Raw genomic sequence first — 20,977 nt, 5'->3', positions numbered from 1 at the left:
AGGCCACAAAACATGAAAATAAAAGATTACGGGTTAAATATCTCACAGTTTATATAGGGTCCTGGAGAAAGGGACCAAAGTCCGTTGCCCAGCCCGGCCTCTTCTGGCCTCTGACGGCCGTAGACGGCCCCGCCCTTGTCCTGGGCTTCTCCCTGGTGCGCCCGCGCGCGTCCCGAGGAACCAAGGGAGCCTTTATGCGCCTCCTGGCGCTTCCAAGTCGCGTCAGCGGCGTCCTTGCCGCGATGAGGCTGCTGGGCAATGTAGTGCAAGGGGGTCCGGCGGAACCAAGCCCGGCCAGACCACGAGCGGAGCAGAGCCCGGCTCACAGGCGCCACACAGGGGAACAGGGGGTCGGCGGAGCCAAGCCGGGCCAGGGAAACACAGCGGAGCTAAGCCCGGCCGTCAGCAGCAGAACAGGTCAGCAGAAACGGCTCCCCACGGCCTCAATACCAAGGGAGCCTGTATGCGCCTTCTGGGCTTCCAAGTCGTGTCAGCGGCGTCCTTGCCACGATGAGGCTGCTGGGCAATGTAGTGCAAGGGGGTCCGGCGGAGCCAAGCCCGGCCAGACAACGAGCGGAGCAGAGCCCGGCTCACAGGCGCCACACAGGGGAACAGGGTGTCGGCGGAGCCAAGCCCGGCCAGGGAAACACAGCGGAGCTAAGCCCGGCCGTCAGCAGCACAACAGGTCAGCATTTATTTTCTTTTTTCAAATTAGCATATTATATACATGTAAATTCAACAGAAATTTCGAAAAAATTTATTTTGTGAATATCATACATTGATTCTTTTCATTGCATTATATATCAACATTACATATCATCATCATTATGAATACAAATCAAAATCAAAAATCAATAATCAGATTCCATCTGAAGATGCAATAGTTGTTGGCTGGACTAGAAATTTCTGAATGGGTTAACGTAGGACTTATAATCGGGGGGATATGTCTACCGATTCAATACTTATTACATTTGATACATTAGTAGATGAATGCAGAATACCCCCAGCCTCCTAATTAATGTACACCACGTTAACGAGGCAGTTACGCACGATATGGAACAAAACACATGTGGAACCAGATATACCTAAGCTTCTCCACACACTACTCACCCATGCCAATTATAATGCTCTACAACTCTCTATTCCAAGATAAGACGCCACAACTGAAAACACTGCGGACATACAGTGAAGAGAAATTATCACTAACTTTGACTGACAGACAGTGGATACAATGCTTGATGAACATTTAGACAATATCAATTAATACAAGACTCAAGTACAACCAATTTAACTAGTTACATCATACATATCTTACACCCCACAGAATTGCTGGAATGTACCCAGGCTCACCAGTTAACTGCCCACAATGCAATACCCCCATGGCTATATGTTTATCTACACATGGTATGGTCATGCCCACGAATAGTTGCGAATTGGGAAGAAGTAGCAGGAACCTTGACTGAAGCTACTGAAATAACAGTAAAAGCACGTGGGCAACACTTATTGCTAGGAACTATTAAACATATGCCCAAACACAAAGCATTGAATACATTCATGGACCTAGCCTTCTTAACAGCAAATCACAGATTAGTTATGGCATGGATGCCCCCCTGCATCCCAATAGGCTAAAGATCTACGTAGAGCCTTTATGGCCAAGATAGATATTTCGCAAAGACACCATACAGAAAATACAGCCAAGGAATGGATGACATACCTCATTATTATTGAAGCTAAACTAGCAAATACATTATCATAAAAGACACCAGGTATGACCACATACGACATAGTCCTCACCTCAATAAGGATCCTCACATATACATAGGTCCCACCACTTTAACATACATACAAAGCCAGGCACTACACAATCTCTCAAAAATGGAAGCATTGATATAGTAGACACAACGATAGAGCGCAGGCTCACTTGCTCAAGATTTTACCATACTCACCTGAGCCCATAAAACATACACACTTTGAACAGGCAAACCTAAGCTAAATCAGGATTTTATTTAACCTTTTAGGACCTATAACTTTGACTTACCAATCCTAGTCACCGGTACCTAGAGTCCTAAGGGATCAAGGGAGTTTGCAAGAAAATAGGCAGTAAATATACATTTGCACTCATAAAATAACATTAGACTCAGGAAAAATGTAAACATGTTATCTATGTACATTCTTAAATGTCAGGGTCCATACCAATTTGATTAAAGCACATTCAAATAGAAAGAATATAATCAAAGCAAGATGATGCAAAAATATTATGAGGCTTTCTTTAGGCATTGAAACATAGGAAGGGTAAGAAAAGGGAAACAATACAATGACATACCCACATGTATTTAATATTTACCTAGAATGGTCTGAAGACCAACCCTCGGCCACAGGCTGGGATAAAAGACAGGACTTCTTGTAGTTCCGATGCCAGTAAGACAGCACAGGTGTAGATCAGGACCAGTGATGACCAAATTAGGATGGATTCAGGTTGGACCCAGGTACCCTCAGCTAAATGCAACACCAGCGTTACACCCCTCACTGCGGCTAACAGATGGACCCCGATTTGGTTAGCGAATCTTCTCCCTCCGGAACCCCGATTGTGTTATCGAATCTCCTACCCAGAACCCCAATTTGTTTTTGATTCTTCTGACAGAGTGCTCCACAAGCACCTCTGCTCTCGATCGCCTATTGAGTGTGTTGGGTCAGTGACAGGTCAGCTATTCAGGCAAGTCGGACAATCTAACTAGCTAAGCCTACCTTAGTTATACCATTTTCCAGGGCAGTGTACCACCCCCCAATGTTGCAAATGTGTGTATTCCCTCAATTTGATTGGTCAAAGGATGAGGAGAGGTCATCACACCATACCAGTTATGAGGTCACTTGATTCAATAATGCAAATTATCTTCCCGCCCATATCTTTAATTTTCCCATGCATTTTATTCCACCCAACAATGAATGTTTTGATAGTAAATACAATGTAAAACAAATTCTCAACATGTGTTCCTCTCTTGAGGTCACGGGGTGAGTTTCCCAGGCGCATCTTCAGGCAAGACTGTCGTTGGCATGATTTCAATGCCATGGCTTGTGGACTCTTGAAAATGCAGTTTGTGCACAGTCACGGGACCCAAGATGGAGTAACATTGTACTTGATTGGTCCAAACACGAGCTAATAGCAAAATCAAAGAAGAACAGTTTTAGAACAAAGAATAAATGAATGCACTGTATACCACTTATCTCTACTCTATTCCCATTACTTTATTTTAACAACAGCGTTAGGATTTCGGCAGAACAAACAACTTAGCAAATGCTGCAATGCAAGCATTAGCACATGAAAACATAAAACAGCCATCTTTAGTTCTAGTGCGCAGAAGCAAAGTTTTCCCACTAAGCTAAGAATACGTCATGTCACGTGAGTGTGACGCATGCATGCGCAGTAAAGTTCCCACGTAGAGACGCCCATATTAGGTTACTTGAGTTACGATTAGTAAAAAGCACATCATAAAGCTTCCCCTGGATACTAGAAATGTTGTGTGGTGCATTATTAGTAATACGAAACATGTTGATTAAAGTATTATATATCATTTCGAGAGGGTTGAATCCAAGCAAGTCTCTTTACGAAGAAGCCTTGCTCCATCAATCCCCTCTTTGATGATATTTTATATCATCACATATTACAGAAACAGAGGCCAACTTTTCAAAATTTACTCATTTCTATACCTACAAACACTCTTCTAGGTTTTTCACCATTATTAATGTGGAAGTTTTTCATCTTTTTATACGGATCTCATTTAATTCTTCTATCTCGATTTCACTAAAGTTTCTTTTCTTCCCTTTCTGATTTGCTTTAGATGTCTTTTTATGTTTGCGACATTTGCAACAAATTATTATCCCTAAATTCAGTAGTGCTACTCCCACCATTTGCATCAGTATTTTACCTACAAAACTCTTTCCTAAATTAGTGAACCAACTACCTATTGAAGAGAGACCACCAATTAGTCTCTTCCATGCACTGTCAACCTCTAGTGGTTTCAATTCTTCTCTAAAATTGGTAATATTCCTTGCGTACCTTTTAATTTCTATGCTTTCATCTGGAATGTAGGTGCAACAATGTTGCGTCTTCAACATTCTACAGACTCCACCATCTTTTGCCAATAATATGTCAAGAGCAAGTCGATTTTGTAAAACCATTGATCTTACCGCAACTAATTCAGTATTGATCATCAAAAATCCACTAGCAGTGTCAGTCGATAAGCGATTCGTCACTGTTGATAATTTGCAAATTCTTTGAGTGTTCAGAACCACTCACACTGAAGGTATTAATGCACTAAATATGTCACCTACTATTTCAGAAAATGATGCTCTTTTACTACGAGTTAATCCATTAGTTTCTTCATTGCTTTCAGTGATTTTCTCCACATGGTACACTTGAGGGAATACTATTCCAAAATAGCAACTCCCATACCAATGATCAGGCAATTTAAAATATGCCTTATTCCCACAAATGTAATAAATTCCAGGATAAACTGGTTCAGTTCCATCTTTGAAACCCCAACCCCCAATAACTTTGAAATTGTGTTCACATTCACTGGAACCAATGAATATATTGTTATAATAATCTGTTTTCTGTCTATGTAGACCGAGTTTTCCTTTCTTTTCGAAATCCTGCAACATATTTTCAGCCCATTTAGGAATCTTTTGTTTATATATGTTTATATCTAGAAAAATCATTTCTTTCTCCTGTAATGTACATGTTAGATTGTTTTTGTGTGCGTCAGCTATGTCTATTGATCCTACTTTTAGAATAAATTCTTCCTTAAAATTTGTAAAGTCTCTAGTACTAGAAATACAATTCAAATCTCTGTGTAAAGGAACTTCAGAAAAGATCACATCAAAATTTGAATAATAATACTGCAATTTTCCAGTACTATAGAACAGACTAGCTAAAATGCTACATGACATACTATAGGTTAGAGGTAAGTGATGGTAAGTGACTCCTTCAGCTACTGATGTGGGCAACTTCATGCACACGTAGCAATCACTCATTTCCATAGCTTCTACATAATGTACTCACAAATTAGCAAATACATTAACATATTTCTATTTCTAGCTCTTGTATAATGTAAATCTCTCTCACCTGGTGCTTCTAAATCTACTCCAGCTTGCTTAAAACTAACTGCTTTCTCATGTGTATGTGTATCTACTTTCTTTGGTTAATCTACTTGCTCAGGTATATTAGTGTTATTCTGTATTCCTTTGCTCATTAGGTAAGGTATAGCTAATGTTAATCCAAACCATACTATAACTATTATAACTATACTACAAGTGCATATTCTACAGCATGTCTAAAGACAATTTCTTTTTGGTCTTCTGTTAACATTATAATCAGCCATTTCTGACTAAGGAGATTTTATCCCCTCTTTTAACCTGTGACATTTTCTCAAGTTGATCCCACTTCTTCATCAGTCGGATCAACAATCAGTTCATCATCACTTAATTCTAGATTTTCAAAATCTTCAAGTATGACGTAGGTCCACTCAGGTCCTTTGAACTTGTTATTTAGTCTTTTCAAACGTGGACTTCTCCTACTTGGTTGCTCTGTGGATGGTCCAGCTTGGCTTGATATTTCATTTACTTGCACTGGTTCTTCATTTATTGTTTTAAGGTGAAGTTTCAATCTTTTTACAAACCTAGGCCACTTATCTTCCTTTCTAAGTCTTTTAGCTGGAACTGCGCTTTGACTTTCCTCAGTTCTTCTTTTATTTTCGTTCAGTTGTGGCACTATTTGTTCTTCATTAGTTTCGGAATTCCTCTCTATCTGACTTGGTCCAGGATTTAATTGTGTTTCTTCTGCCTGGATACTAATCTGGCCTTGTTCTGTATTTGACTTTGACTTTGAATTTGACTTTGTTTGCCTTATTTATTTATTTTATTTTATTTGCGTGCTTAAACTTCACTCGTTGACATATTGGCAACCAGTGAAGTTTGTGAAGTAACGCTTTAGAAGGGGACCTGGGTGGTGCATTAAGCACCAACCTAGCTGCTGTATTCTGCACCACCTGCAGACGATCTTCTTCTTCCTGAACACACTTGTCTACCCCTATCTGGTCCTGCTCAGGTATTTTGATTTCTTGATTGTCTTCTGCCTGAGCTTTCACTCTAATACCAGTCTGTCCCTCCTCCGACTCAGGGGTTCTTGCTGGAGTTTCAAATGTCTGAGTACATTGATTTTTCCTTATCTGGTCCTCCTCAGAATTACTATTGGCTTGGGTTTCTGTAATCTGAGTACCTTTTTCTATTCCTAACTCGTCCTCACTATCACCCTGTCTATCTAGATAAGTTTGACTTCTGGCTCTCACAAATTCTTCAGGTATATCGGCAACTGGAATCTATTCATCCTGACTGGTGCTCGGTTGCTCTTCATCAACTACTTCGGGATCAACTTCACGAGACCCCGCAGCTGCACAACCTTCAGCTCCTACCTCATCAGGTTCAGTCACCCTCTTGGTTATATAAATTCTTGAACTTGAACTAGTTTGGAACTCCCCTGCACTTTACAGCTGTGGTGGTAATCAATATCACTTGATGTGGCTCTCCCCACCTTGGTGCCAGGCAAGATTTTCAAGTATGTTTCATTATTACTACCCAGTCACCGGGATTCAGTTTATGTCCTGGAGTTGATTGTCTGGCAACAGTGTCTTCCCCAACCTGGTGAGAGATAGAACACACTTGATCAGCCAGTTCTTTGCAGTACTCAAGCACTAACTCATCAGATATATTTATCAGCTTGTATCATGGTACCCATGCTTGCCTCATAGCTCTTCCCATGAGTATCTCATGGGGACTCAAGCCTGTGTTTCTATCTGGGATGCTTCAAGAGCACAAGAGCTTCAAGAGAACAAGAGGTAAGGCCTCAGGCCACTCCAATCAAGTAGATTCATACATCTTTCCCAATCGTGACTTGATTGTGCCATTCAATTGTTCCAACACTCCAGAAGCAGCTGGGCGGTATGCACAGTGCAGCCTTTGCTCAATTTGGAATGCTTCACAGATCAGACAAATTATTTAATTATTAAAATGAGACCCTTAGTCTGATTCAATCGTTACTGGAAAACCGAAACGTCGTATGAGTTCCCTCAGTAGTAATTTAGCAACAGTGATGCTATCATTTCTGCGGGTAGGGTAGGCTGCCATCCATTTTGAAAATAGGCAGACAATGACGAGGACGTACTTCAGTCCTCGGCAAGGGGGCAACTGGATGAAATCAATCTGTAGTCATATGAAGGGACCTTCCGACATACTATTTTCTCCCACTCTTCCTTTTCCTTTATTTCTGCCTCATTTTGCAAATCTCTCACTTCTTCCCATGTTTTCACTCTCTCAAGTAACATAGGTTGGCAGCTGTTTTCATGTGCATCAATTTTCTTATCTATTGCCATCTTATGTTTGGCACAATGCTGGGCTAGTTGGTCAGCATATCGGTTACCTGCTGTCACTCTGTCATTTCTAGATTGGTGAGCAGCACACTTGACCACAGCCACTTCTTTTGGTAATTGAATTGCTTCCAGTAAGTCTTTTACATAATTTCCATTTTTAATAGGAGTACCAGAAGAAGTCAGAAACTCCCTTTTCATCCAAAGGTGGCCAAAGTCGTGCACAACTCCGTAACCATACTGACTGTCAGTGTATATGGTTACTTTCAAATTTTTCCCAAATTTGCAGGCTCTGGTCAATGCAACTAATTTGGCTACTTGTGCAGACTTGACTCCAGGTAAATAGGATGCTTCAACTGGACCCCACAAAGTACACACAGCAAAGGCAGCACTTAATCCTCCTTCCTCATGTCTCATGCATGAGCCATCCACAAACAGCTCATATTCAAAAGTCAACAATGGCTCTTCTTTTACGTCTGGATGGGGCTTAGTAATGTATTCTGTGAGGTCGATACAATCATGCTCGACTTCCCCTTTCACTTCTGCGAAGTGTGAATTGGGTACAGTGGGGCTGGATTCAAGACAGTGCATCTAGCAATGGCTATATTCCCTGCACTTAGTCAGCCAACTAGGAGTCAAATACTGAGTACATTTTCTGGTTACCAGAATCACCACTGAGTGTGGGACATACACAGTTACAGGGTGTCCCATAATGTTGGATTCACTTTGCTCAAGACTCATGCGAGCTGCAGCTACTGCTTTCAGACATCCTGGCAATGCAGATGCCACTGGATCTAATGTGGATGAAAAATATGCCACAGGACGTCTCATTAATCCATGAGTTTGGGTCAGCATAGACAATACACAATTGTCGCTTGCATCACAGAACAATGCAAACTCCTTTGAATAGTCAGGCATTCCTAGTGCTGGAGAAGAGCAGAGACAGTCTTGCAGCTTCAAAAAAGATGTCATGCTTTCATCATCCCACTCTATTGGGTCTTTTGCTCTTTTTGATATCGACAAATGCATTAAAAAGCACATAAACGAACATGGCAAATATGGAAACCATATAGTACATGGTTGAGTGCTTAGATTCTAATCAAATGCAAAAAATGGAACATACATGTTGTTGTCAATTAAAGGGTTGCAAAATTCTGTGTGAGTGTGTCAGTATGCATGTTACTCAAAAAATCCTTTTGGGACTCAATAGACCCTAGTGATGGGGAGACAGTTCAGACGTACGAACATTGCATTGTGCAGAACATAGTACATGTCATAATAGAAAGTGGCAATCGGTCATTGCATCAAAAAAGTATGAAGATCTCTATCCATATTGAGGCCCATTTCAACTGCTCGACTTTGGATAATCCAACGCCTTCCCAGCTGTTTAAGAGTCAGTCTTTTTTACCACCTGTTGCCTAGGACCGAGGGTGTCTAGATCGTGCAAGGCAATTATAAGATTTTCATTTTGACCATGTAGACTATTTTAGTGTACAGCAAAAGGATAGTCTGGATTGTTGTTTTTGATAGTGCGCACATGTTCCTAGATACATTCCTTGAGGGGTCTGATTGTGATACCCACATAAATAAGACCACACTCTCATATAATGCAACAAACCACAAACTTTGTGTTGCAATTCATGAACTTGATGATTCTATATGTTTTGTTTCTGTTATATTGGAATACACAGACCTTGGCTTAGGCAAACCAGCACGCATTACAATGTCTAGATTTGTGGAAGCCGGTGTGCAATCTGGGCAGCCATTCCTGGGTAGATGGAATAAGGTAACTATGACAAAGAGTTTGTTGGATAGTTCTACCCCTACAGTGTATAATTTTGGGCTTGGTGGTAATCGCTTCCTTCAGTGTGTTGTCCATCAGTAGGATGTGGCAGTGTTTGTACATGGCTTTGTACAATTCCGGACTAAGTACACTGTAAGGTGTAATCAGTGCAGGTTTCTTGTTTCGATGACTACCCAATTTCCTTTTGGCTGTCCGGTTGATAAGCATGTCTGTACGTTGGACCTTCTGGATCTTACTTTCGACCTAGTTTAGTTGTGTATCCTCTGATCCTGAATCTATTTTCCATATTTTGATGTTCCACCTGGAAACATGAATCCTGACTACAATTGCATCTGATTCCGGTCATTTCACCAAATGGGATAGCTCTAATCTGCAATTGAGGATGTCAGCTAAAGGCATGGAGAATTGCATTGCATGAAGTCTGTTTTCTATACAGTTTGGATCATATATGTTTTCCATCAACAAAAAGAGTAGTGCCCAAATAGTTTACACTTTTAGTGCAGTGGTGGTGGGTAAAGTGAATGTTAAAACTTTTACTATTGAGAAACTGTGTGAAATTTCCAAGTATAGTAATGTCCCCAACCAGAATAGTAAGACATCATTTATGTAGCAAGCCCATAATACAATGTGTTCTGTGAATTCAGGAAAACATAGGGTTCAAATATGTGTCCTTTCACAAAGGCCCATATATAGAATGGCAAACGAGAGTGCAAATTTGGCCACCATTGCCATGCCTTGTTCCGTGCGGTACCAATCTCCATTATGTACGAAGATATTGTTATCTAGTACTAAGGTGATGATGTCCGTAAGCATTTCATTGTGTTCCAACATAGTAGCACTTCTGGTGTCTAGGAAATGTTGTACAGCAGCCAAACCTTTGGTCTAAGGGATACGTGTTTAAAGAGAACTGCCATTCAATATCACTAGTATATTACCTTCCAACCATTCCAAATGTGAGACCTTCCTTCGTGACTTTGATGCATAAAGGGAGGTTAACATACAAAGGGCTGTAGGAATAGATCTATATATATTCAGTGATATTTTCAGTAGGTGAGCCGATGCAGGAGATGATGGGTCTTCCCAGGTGGAAAAGCCCCCGATTTATGAATTTTGGGAAGGATATATATGCATGGAGCTGTGGGCGTAGTATTAAACAAGTATCGAAATTCTGCATCAGAGATCAAATACCGGTCGGATGTTTGAGTCTGCACTCAATTAGATTGGTCGTGTCCCTAAGTGGGTTAGAGGTCACATTTTCATAAGCTTAGGCATCAGATGGTTGGTGATATAAATCTTTGATATAGTATTCGTTGTTCATAAGGACTATCTTACCTCCCTTACCAGATTCCTTAATGATAATGTTGGTATTGGTCATAAGAGATTGCAGTGCCAGTCTATCGCCCTTAGTGATGTTATGTCAGATGGTCCTGCAACAAGAGCTATTTTCATCCTATAGTCTATATATTTCTTTAGTCATTGCTTGATAGTAAATATTAAACACATTGTCCAAACAGAGTGTAAACCTTGACCGTTGTTTGAGTCCACTATCTATGCCTGTTTTAGGGTTAATGTCTAGATCCTGCAGAATTTGAGTAAGGGTTGGAGCATCACCCTCCCCTTGTTTCAATGATAGGAGCAGTTGGACATCGCGTATCTCCTTGACAGTCATACCATAATCCGTTGCAACACTTATTGGTGGGGCATTGGAAAGTCTCTTACTGTGAAAGTATTTAATTAGTTTAAGATTGCGTATAAATGTATACAGGTTGATGTGTATGTCAGTGAAATTCAGAAGTGATGTAGGACAGAAGCCCAGAACCTTGCTCAAAATCTTTATTTCATCATCATTCAAAATGTAATCAGACAGATTTATGACTGTGACATTATCTCCAGATGTGGCTACTGTCAGTGTATTCACTATTGGCCACATGCATCAAAGTCCGTTTTTGCGATTCCTAATTTGCGATTTTTACCGAATCGCAAATAAGGAATCGCAAAACGAGATGCATGATTAAAATTGCATAAAACTTGCGATTCGGTAAAAATCGCAATTTTTACCGAATCGCAAATATTATGCGAATTCCAATTTGCGATTTCGCAATTCCCATTGATTCCTATGGGCCAAAAGGTCCATAGGAATCAATGGGAATTGCGAATTCGCAAATTAGAATTTGCAAAATGTTGATGCATTCAATGGGTGCAGGGGGGGTCCTTTGGACCCCCCCTGCACCCCTGAAATGTATTTTGAAGTGCATGTTATAAACACACATGTCCTAAGGACATGTGTGTCTGTAACATGACAGTGTTTTAAAATGGAAATTAGAGCATTTTAACACTTTTTCGCAAATTACCACGAGGTTCAACCTCGTGGTAATTTGCACCCCAGATTTGCGAATTCGCAATTTTAAAATTAATCATGCATTGCTTTTAAGGAATCGCAATTTTGCGATTCCTTAAAAGCAATCGCATTTTTGGAAATCGCTAAAAATAGCGATTTCACCAAAAATGCTTGATCCATCCCAGAAACCTATTTAGGAATCGCAAACATCCGATTTTACCGAATCGCACCGTTTGCGATTCCTAAATAGCTTGATGCATGTGGGCCATATCACTTAATTCTGTTGGTTGTGTTTAAATGACTGTGTGTCATTCCCTCTTTGTCTTTCTGCCCTCCTCTGGTGTCTGATCTTGCCCTTTCTGGTATTCATGTGCTGTTTTTGTCCTGTCTCTTTGGATTTTGTCTTGTACACTTACGATATCTCTCAGTTTTTAATAGAAAAGACTGGTACAGCTGGTTACACTTGACAACTCTATGTCACTGGAAAGCCCACTTCATATGGAACCAACTCCCTCTGACCTTAAGACAATGTTCCTACCACTTGAAGTTTAGGAAAACACTGAAAACTGCTCTGTTCTCAACCTAGCCACTCCCTCTGCTGTCACTGCATGTTCCAAGCGCTGAGATACCCCCTTGGGAGTGATTCAAGTGCTATACAAAATAATAAATAAAATCAAATAAAATCTTGTCCTTAACAAACAACTTGTAGCTATATATAACATCTTTCAAGATCTTGTAATTGTTTCCTCCACTTCTGTTGGGGTTTGCTTGTCTAATCTCATCTTTTAGTTCCCTTATGTCCCTTATGCCTTTCAATAGTTTCTCCTTCTTGGCTGTGGCATCTCTAATTAGGATGTCCATCATACCATATTACGATAAAGTAAGGAGATGTTCCCGTTCCTTAGGTAGCTCAGACCCCAAATGCTCAAATGAAGGGAAGATCCCAACACGTAAAGCTATTGGTATTTGTTTGATGTCAATATATTTTTACAAAATAGTGGCATCCCACCATTTTGATAGTATGTGTTTCTTGAATCATTCTAATCTCACAAATTCATCCTCAAGCCCTCATTCGTAATACATGTCACACCCACTAGTTTGGCATTGAGGTCGTTTTGAAATGGTTCTTCTAAAAGATTATCATCAAAGGTTGCTATAATCAAAGATAAATGAAGTAAATGAACGTAATTAGGCTCCACTGGTACTTCCACAAGACTGACATACATTAGAATTAATGTGTAATGTCTAAGTGGGAAGAACTGGAAAATGCACAAAATCAGGGGACTTATAATTTCATATTTGCATATCCTGGAGGCACTGGCTATAAACACAATAACTAAGCCACAGCCCGACACACTGATGTAACCACTAGTATAAACAGCTTTATGATCTTAATACACAGAAAGTAGGTTACAAAATACCATTTAGTTGGTGAAGACCTCGCAACTGTCTTGGTTTCAACCTTTTCAATTAAATCACAGTTGTCCATTAGGGCAAATATTAAGTAGTCATCGGGGAGCTGGTGTGTGGGTTCCATCAGGGCTCGCCTTCATACCCCACTCTCTTTAGTGTGCAAATTAGACCTTTGTTAGGGTTGATCAGGGTCTGCAGTTTCAATATTTTATTTTAGACATGATAGATGGTTTAGTATGAAGAGCGCCTAGTATGCAAAGTAAGACACATTGAAGCGTATTGTGATGTAGAGTTGCAGATGATTTACCAAATTAAGCAATTGGTAAAAAAAAATATTTTTACAATATTTCACTTGTGACAAATGTGATCCATGCATCACCTTGACCAATATATGTGGGAGCAATTATAAACTAAAAATGCAAGAAAATTAATAGTATACAGGTTGGAATTCCCACGCACATGGTGAAACAAATTGCTCGGGATGCAGGAATTAGGAGACCCAGAGACTCAATAGGTGGGAACTGGTATGGAGGGGCAACATCTCAATTGATTAAGGGTCGAGAATAGTATAGTCATATTGATCATTACCTCTCACTGTAATGCCAAACAATGGTACCCCTACTCCAAAATGTGTTGTTCTTTTATAAAACATTATCTTGGGGTGTGGTGTAAAATGGTCATACAATGCTCTATGTTGGGATTCAGTTAAGGTTTATTATCACAATCTGGGGATGTCACATCCATTGTACACCACCCTTTCCCTGAAATCAGATGGTGCACTCTTGAGGGCATTCTCCCCGTACTCACCATACAGACCATAGTCAGCTAGTATGAGGACTAAACATTACCTGTTTTAGTATGTGCCTAATATAGCATTAGAAAAAATACAGTTTGCATCATACATAGCTTGAGCATTAATTGTCCCCCCGGTGCTATATGAAGATATGAAAACTGTTTTCTGGAGCATTTAAGGGATTGTTTGTCAACTATAGTACCTATAAAGTCAGCTATGGATGTCAGAAAATGCTGGCTTACATCCTACCATGTATGGGCACTATGATATCTGCATGTAATCTATAGTTTGGAGTCTTTAAGCCCTGAAAAAACCCAGAGTGCAATAAGTTTGATGGTGGTGCCAGTTTTATGGTGATAGTTACGCATTGACCTCTCACTCTGCTTATTCCATCTTCTAATCCCCCCAACATGTCCCAAAAAACATATAAATAGCATGATATTATTTAAAAAGTTCTTACCAAATTCGTTCATCTAACCCAAACTTTATACAGGTTAGTGCATTATTTTAGACATCAGCTCAATTTAGAATTCCCTGTTTCAGGCTGTGTGGTAGTGCTTCCTGAAAATAAAGCTCCAACACTTGGAAAAATTGGGAAAAATTAATTCACTTTACACGTTGCAGATGCCAAAAAGAGACACTGCTGTGCTCAGCCTATCATAATATGGCAACCTATCTATTTTTTAATTTGCATCAAATTACTCTGAATCATACCCTCTTTATAAACATCCCACATTGTCCGAATTTCAGTATATGTTGAACCTCTGCAATGGTTGTTCATTATATACCAGGAAAGGAAAAATAAAATTATGTCATAGGTTTTTTTTTCCCGGCTCTGAGCCAGCTTGCAAAGGGATGGGTGGGGCATTGGGAGGAGCAGTGCTTTGTGCACTCCTCAAGTGAGCATATGTGTTTGGGTGGCCATCCCCAGCCATCCAAAACACAAATGCGCACTTAGGTTTCTCCTGGCCGGCAAGAGAAACTCCTCAGACTCCCTGGCCTGAGCAGGGTGTCTTTCCTGCCTGCTCAGACCAATCCCCGAGCTTTGAGAGCAGTGCGTGGACTGCAGCGAGTTACTGACATGGACGCAGTGCTTGCTGGGACCAGGAAGGAATGTGCCGAGTGTGACGTGGGAGGCAACTCCAGGTACGTTTTTCTTTTAAATTAATTTTTTGTTACAACGCCCCCGTATGCCCCCTCCCACGCTCTGCAGCCCTAGCTAATAAGACCTCTAGCTCGAAGTAAGAAAGCCAAAAACCAAAGTACTACTCCAACAGGGACAAGCCAGCCCCAAATGTCAGGTCAGCCCCTGTCTCTGAACAGGGAAATGAACACAAGCAACTTCAGACTAGTTTGTTCTAGGTAGACCTTGCAAGTTATGAAGATCTTGTTTGTGGTGGCACAGTGAGCATACCTGTCATACTTTGTTACTGGTAATTACTTGGGCCACATTGCAGTCTATCAATTTTTGTCCACTGTGCCTGCGATGGCAGTTTAGACTGGCCTGTCAGCGATTGTAGAATGACCCAGATTAATTTGCATTTGACTGGCTCCTGTTTGAATTGTCATGTAGGGAAAAAAAAACCAAAAAAAACCAATGGCCTGTAAAGCAGCCACCCTAAGTAGGCTGAGATTAATTGTACCACTCCATCCATCACTTTTATGTTGCTGATTTTTTTTCATCACTGCCACCACAGTTTTACGACAGCACATCGTGTCTGTGTTTCGCCTTAAATTAACAGTCATTTAATACTATTCCGAATATTCCCTGAGTAATGCCGGGTTACTTTTACCACCATTTGCCGTTTTGAGGATTCACCTACTTGTAACATGAACGTATTTTAATAGGCTGTTGCAAAATACCCACAGCGCCTTTTAAACCTGACAAATTAGGTAGTTCAAGACTGAAATCAGGAAGTTATGACAAACTTCCTAGGATTTGATTTTTCCCTTATCCCCTCCACAATCGTTAAATTGTCATGATTGACACTAAGTAGGCTTAAATGCTATGGGAAAACATCACACGCTTCTGAAGTGGCATACAATTTACCAATCAGAACCCCGAATATGTTCTATTTTAATAACGATGTAAAATAGCTTGACATGTAAAACTTCCTGCACAATCTTTAATAACAGACATTCACCCGCCTGCCTGGTAGCCTACAACTAATTACCCGTGAAGGAACGATGAGTATTAAGAAGGACTTTCAGGCTATTATTTGTTATGAATTATTTTTAAGTTGATGTTAAAATGCAGGCTTCAAATACCTGATAAGTAGCCGGAATATAGGTAACATTAGTCAGCTAATTTATGCATATTAGCTGGACAAAATGTTGTCGGACTGTCAGTCTCCCATTCTGTCCATAGGATCACGTGCTCCCTGTTAGCACATCTACCACAACATTCACAGTCATTTTTGTCCAAAGTTGCTTTATTAAAAAAAATTAACAGTTTGAAAGGTGTGGAAGAAGGATTGCTATTAAGAACAAGTCCTAAGGTTGCTATGGGATTACATTTAGCAATAATCATCTAAGAATGTCAGTCAAAGAACGTGTTAAAAAGTAGAAGATAAAATACCTGCAAACTATTTTAAATGTAACTTGCCTGCCCGAAATTTAAAAATGTATTATTTATAAATGTTTTTCTTTATGAGGATTTTATTTGCTTTTGGCATTAGGGTGGACGAGAATGTTGGTGGTTATGAGTTTGTTTCTAAAGCCAAGATAAAGAAGAGAGCTGGACGGCACCCCTACAGAGTTCTGCCGGCCAGTATGTCAAGTGGTAGCACCTAATGACATCTGCTCTAGGAGGGCCCTACAGCCAGACAGCACATCCAGTGATTGTGCACTCAGTCTTTAAATAATGGAAGAGTTTAAAGTCAATTAATGCAACCCATAGCTGTCCACTCTGACATTTACTAATGGTAGACTTTAAAGCCAACCAGTGCACCTCAAGGTTCTGCACTCCAGCATTTACTAATGGCAGACATTATAGAGAGCCAGTACACTCTGCGAGTATGAACTTGATTTACTGAGATTGAAATTTAATAATGGTAGACGTTAACCAGCAGCACACCTTGAGCTGCTGTCATTGAATGATCATTGTTTTTTTTGTACAGCATAAACAAGAGGGGGGCAAGGACACAATCTTGGTGGGCAACTCAACGCAATATGAAGGAAGCGGACAGTTCGTACTAATGCATTAAATCTATTGCAACATTGAGTCAAAAAGCTTGGAACCGTGAGAAACTCTGATGCCTTCTCCTTAGACTTCAGTACACTTCTAGCTCCATGCTCTGCCACTGTCTAAACAACCCCTTTCTTCTTTTTGGAGGGTGATTCCCCAGGGGACTAAAGAGGTGTTTTAGTTGGGAGGAAGGAGATGCCAGACTTAGCTGGTAACCTGTGTCACCAATGTAACTGTTGTGTAGTTCTTAATAATACATAGGATCTGCACATTTAGACAACATAAATTAAGGGAATGGTGTCCACAATGATTACAGACACCCCCAAAGGATATTTTAGCCTTTAGATCAGCTAGCTTACAGTGCCACTATAAGCCCCCGCACCTTACCAAGGAGCGAATAGGCTCTGGCAACTATCGAACATGACAGCCCTTGATCCTTCAGGGATCATGAAAACAGTACAGTACTTTTTGTTCAGTAATTCGTGCTCACTTCCCTCAGAGCTATACAGAATAAACAATGGGGGTGTTCTTGATAAATACTTATTGAACCAGAATCATTTTAGTATAAAATACATGTGCTGCGATAGCCATTAGACATCAACAGATATATATGATTACAAACACCAACAGAGTAAACAAAAGGTAGAAATCTACCATTATGCTAATACAGTGAATGTATGCAGGCATGTAGATACAAAGCAATAATCAAGCGTACTCCTAGGTGCGGACCCTAGCTAAGTGTACCTAGCTTGTATGAAGGTGTGAAGCCAAGAACCCCCCTAGGAAAAAGCCTACCTCATTACCTGATGGGAGAGAACAAAAGACCCCCGCCTTGGTCTTGAGTTGGACACCCCGCAATGGATGTCAGACCACTGCGTGTTAGAGTTCCTGCATGTGGGGACCCCAAATCTTGTGTCAGCATGGACGCTTCTCCTCAGGTTTGCCCAGTGAAGATGTGGTGCTTATATAGCAAAAAGGTACCCTCAGGGGTTCTACCTAGATGTGTGATGATACTGGGGACCTGTCGTACAAGGATGACGATAGCTGCAACTTTTGTACAGAGTTATTATGCAGAGCCATTATGTAGACCAAGGTAGGAAAAATGCAGGTAAAATATCTTAGAGCTCCCTAGGCCTATATCTGGGTACATATGGGCTCATAACACCCACTTTTCATCCAAAGGATGATAAGATAAACTAATGATAAAATATGCCTGTCTAAAAAGCACAAAAACGTTTATAAAAAAAAATGAATGTACCATGCGTTCATGGCATCGTCACACCAGGAGTACGTTTTCCATCTTTTAGGAAGCTGGGACACCCATTGCCTGGCAGGAAAATTAAAACCAGTATACTTGCTACAAGGAGTAGGACCAGTGGAAGCACTCCAAAAAGGCTTCCTAATATGGACTGTATGAGTGATGAGATAACTCCGAAGATCATCTGAAAGGTGCTCAATAGTCCAGAACCTATTCTCTTAAATAGGTGTACTATCCCATGTGTATCAGACATGTAAAAGATACAATGCACCATTTCCCCAAAATGGAGGGAGAAGTTCGTTCAGACTCTTGCCTGCATCTCATCTCAAGACCTTGCAACCTGGAGATCAAAAGTCTCTCGGGCTGAGGTTAAGGTCACATCCTTCAGTAAAAGCTTGGCTTTCAGTCTGCTCCAAAAATCAAACAGTATAAGGGGAACATTAAATGAAGGGCATAGCGGCACCCCCTGACTGTGTGGATCGGTGGAAACAATACTTGCATGCAAGATACCCTGGAACTCACTGTGACCAGATATGTGACGCCTGACAGCATTGTGGCAGTACCGAGAGAGGCTCTGCGTGCCAGTCCCGCAGGCTCCCATTCTGCACTCTGCCCTGGATGCTGGGATGTGGAGTCGGAGGGAAGCTGGGGGGACAAGGTGGGAAGGAGGAAGCTGGCTGGGGGTCCTGAGTAGAGGCCACGGGGCAGACCAGACAGTGCAAGGATTGAAACTTGGGCAGGAGTGAACACAAGGGTGGAGAACTCTCCCCCCCCCAATGGTGCTCCATCACTCTCAGTTCACCTGGGATGACTGGAGACATGTCGGATCGTGGTGCCGATTCTGGAGATGGATCTTCTGGTTAGGGGAATTTCTAGACTGCTATTGGATAAGAGGGAAGACCATTCTGTGTATTTTTTCAGACATCGGCCTGGCTCACAAAGAGATCCTTAGTCTTACAAAATGGCAGAGGCAAGTCTCTGCTACACATTTAATAGAAAGTGAAAGAAGCCTTGCAAACAACAACACCAGAAACAAAAGCAGGACTGCATGAAAGTGATCTCCAGCTAGGGCAATTAATCAGCCATATTGGAACGGTGTCAAGGTCAATGAGTTTAGGCAATTTGGTCCACCCAATTAACTATCTGGGGCTAATCATTAACGATCCTTGACTTATTTTCTCAGACACTTAGTGACCAGTCATTATTGGGGTAAGAAGGTCAGTTGGGAATTAAATAAATAGTAATTTTGAAAAATGCCAGGAGAACTGAAAAAAGCAGAAAGGAACTCCTACAATATAATAGGAATGGGAAACAATCCTAAGATCTAGAGACTACACCACCTACAGAGTCTTGGAGATAAACAGACTCGATTTGCCATACCTTAAGATGGCTGCCAAGCAACACTCCCCTTCCAATCCTACCACGCTCGCCAGCTCCGCCAGCCCGTCTCTGGACTCTAGACTTTTGGTCCATTCCTGACTCTCATCTTTATCCGGCGGAGTCTGAAATGTATGACCGATTCCCGGTGAAGCTGCCTCGACAGCGATAGGGGAGACATGCTATGGCACACCGCTATGACCGTCACCTACCCAGCCGGACCTCGGACTTATGTCTTGTCTCTTTCTCCACTGCTAACTCTTGGTCCCTTCCTGATTCTCATTTTTATCCGGCGGAGTCCGAAATGTATGACCGATTCCCGGTGGAGCTGCCCCGACAGCTATAGGGGAGACAGGGTCTGGCACACCTCTATGGCCGTCACCTACCCAGCAGGACCTCGGACCTATGTCTTGTATCTTTCTCCGCTGCTTACTCCCTCCCGTGGACTCCCTGCTCTCCCTGACCTTTTTTCTTTCCCCCTCTCTTTTCTGTAGAACTTGTTTCTCATGTTCGTTAATAACTCCTGTATTGAATTTGTAACCTCTCTGTAATTAATGTGAATAATTTTGTAATTTTTACCACGATGTTGCCTTATGTTAAGCGCTAGACCTAGTTTTTTGGCCGTTGCCCAGTGGAGCTACCTGATAGCTATAGAGGAGATGGCCCCATTTGGCCGTCACCTACCTAGCCGGAATTTGGACTGACCTACCTTTGTCTCGCCTTCGCAATCTCTCTCCCACCTCTTTACCCAACCCCCTTTCCCCTGCTATCTTCTATTTTTTTCATCCCCTATGCTTTTTAAATGTTTTTCCGTAAAGACCTAGTTATTTGGCCGATGCTGGGTGGAGCTACCTGATAGCTATTGAGGAGATGGGCTGTGGACTTCCCCCTCGGCCGTCACCTACCTAGCCGGACTTTGGGCAGACTGTCCCTGGTCTCTCCACCTTATTTCCTTCTACCCCCTCTCCCTTATCAGCTCCATTTATCTTGTTTTTACACTCTTGAAATGTCTTTCTAGTAACTGATGTAACTGGAAACTGATATAATTTTGTAACTTCGTGGAACCCTATGTAAAGCGCTCGCATACCTCTAACCAGCACTATATAAAACTCAAATAAGTAAAAATAAAAAAATTAATAAAATAAACAACCTTGATATTCAACATGAAATAATTCCCATTTGAGAGCAGTTTGAACACTGCATGAATCACAGCAGCTGGGGATCTTTCCAAGTGACACAATAGATTTGCAACAAAGTATTACATGCTCCTTGAAGCATAATATCCTGACAAAATAAAAACCCACTTAAAGAACTTTCACAGTTTGAAACCTCTGAGAAAACATTCAGTGTCCCCATTCTTGTATCTAAATCTGCACAGTAATTGCCAAG

Source organism: Lissotriton vulgaris, chromosome 11 (genome assembly GCF_964263255.1).
Source record: "Lissotriton vulgaris chromosome 11, aLisVul1.2, whole genome shotgun sequence".
NCBI classification, from domain to species: Eukaryota; Metazoa; Chordata; class Amphibia; order Caudata; family Salamandridae; genus Lissotriton; species Lissotriton vulgaris.
This window is presented reverse-complemented; position numbering follows the sequence as displayed.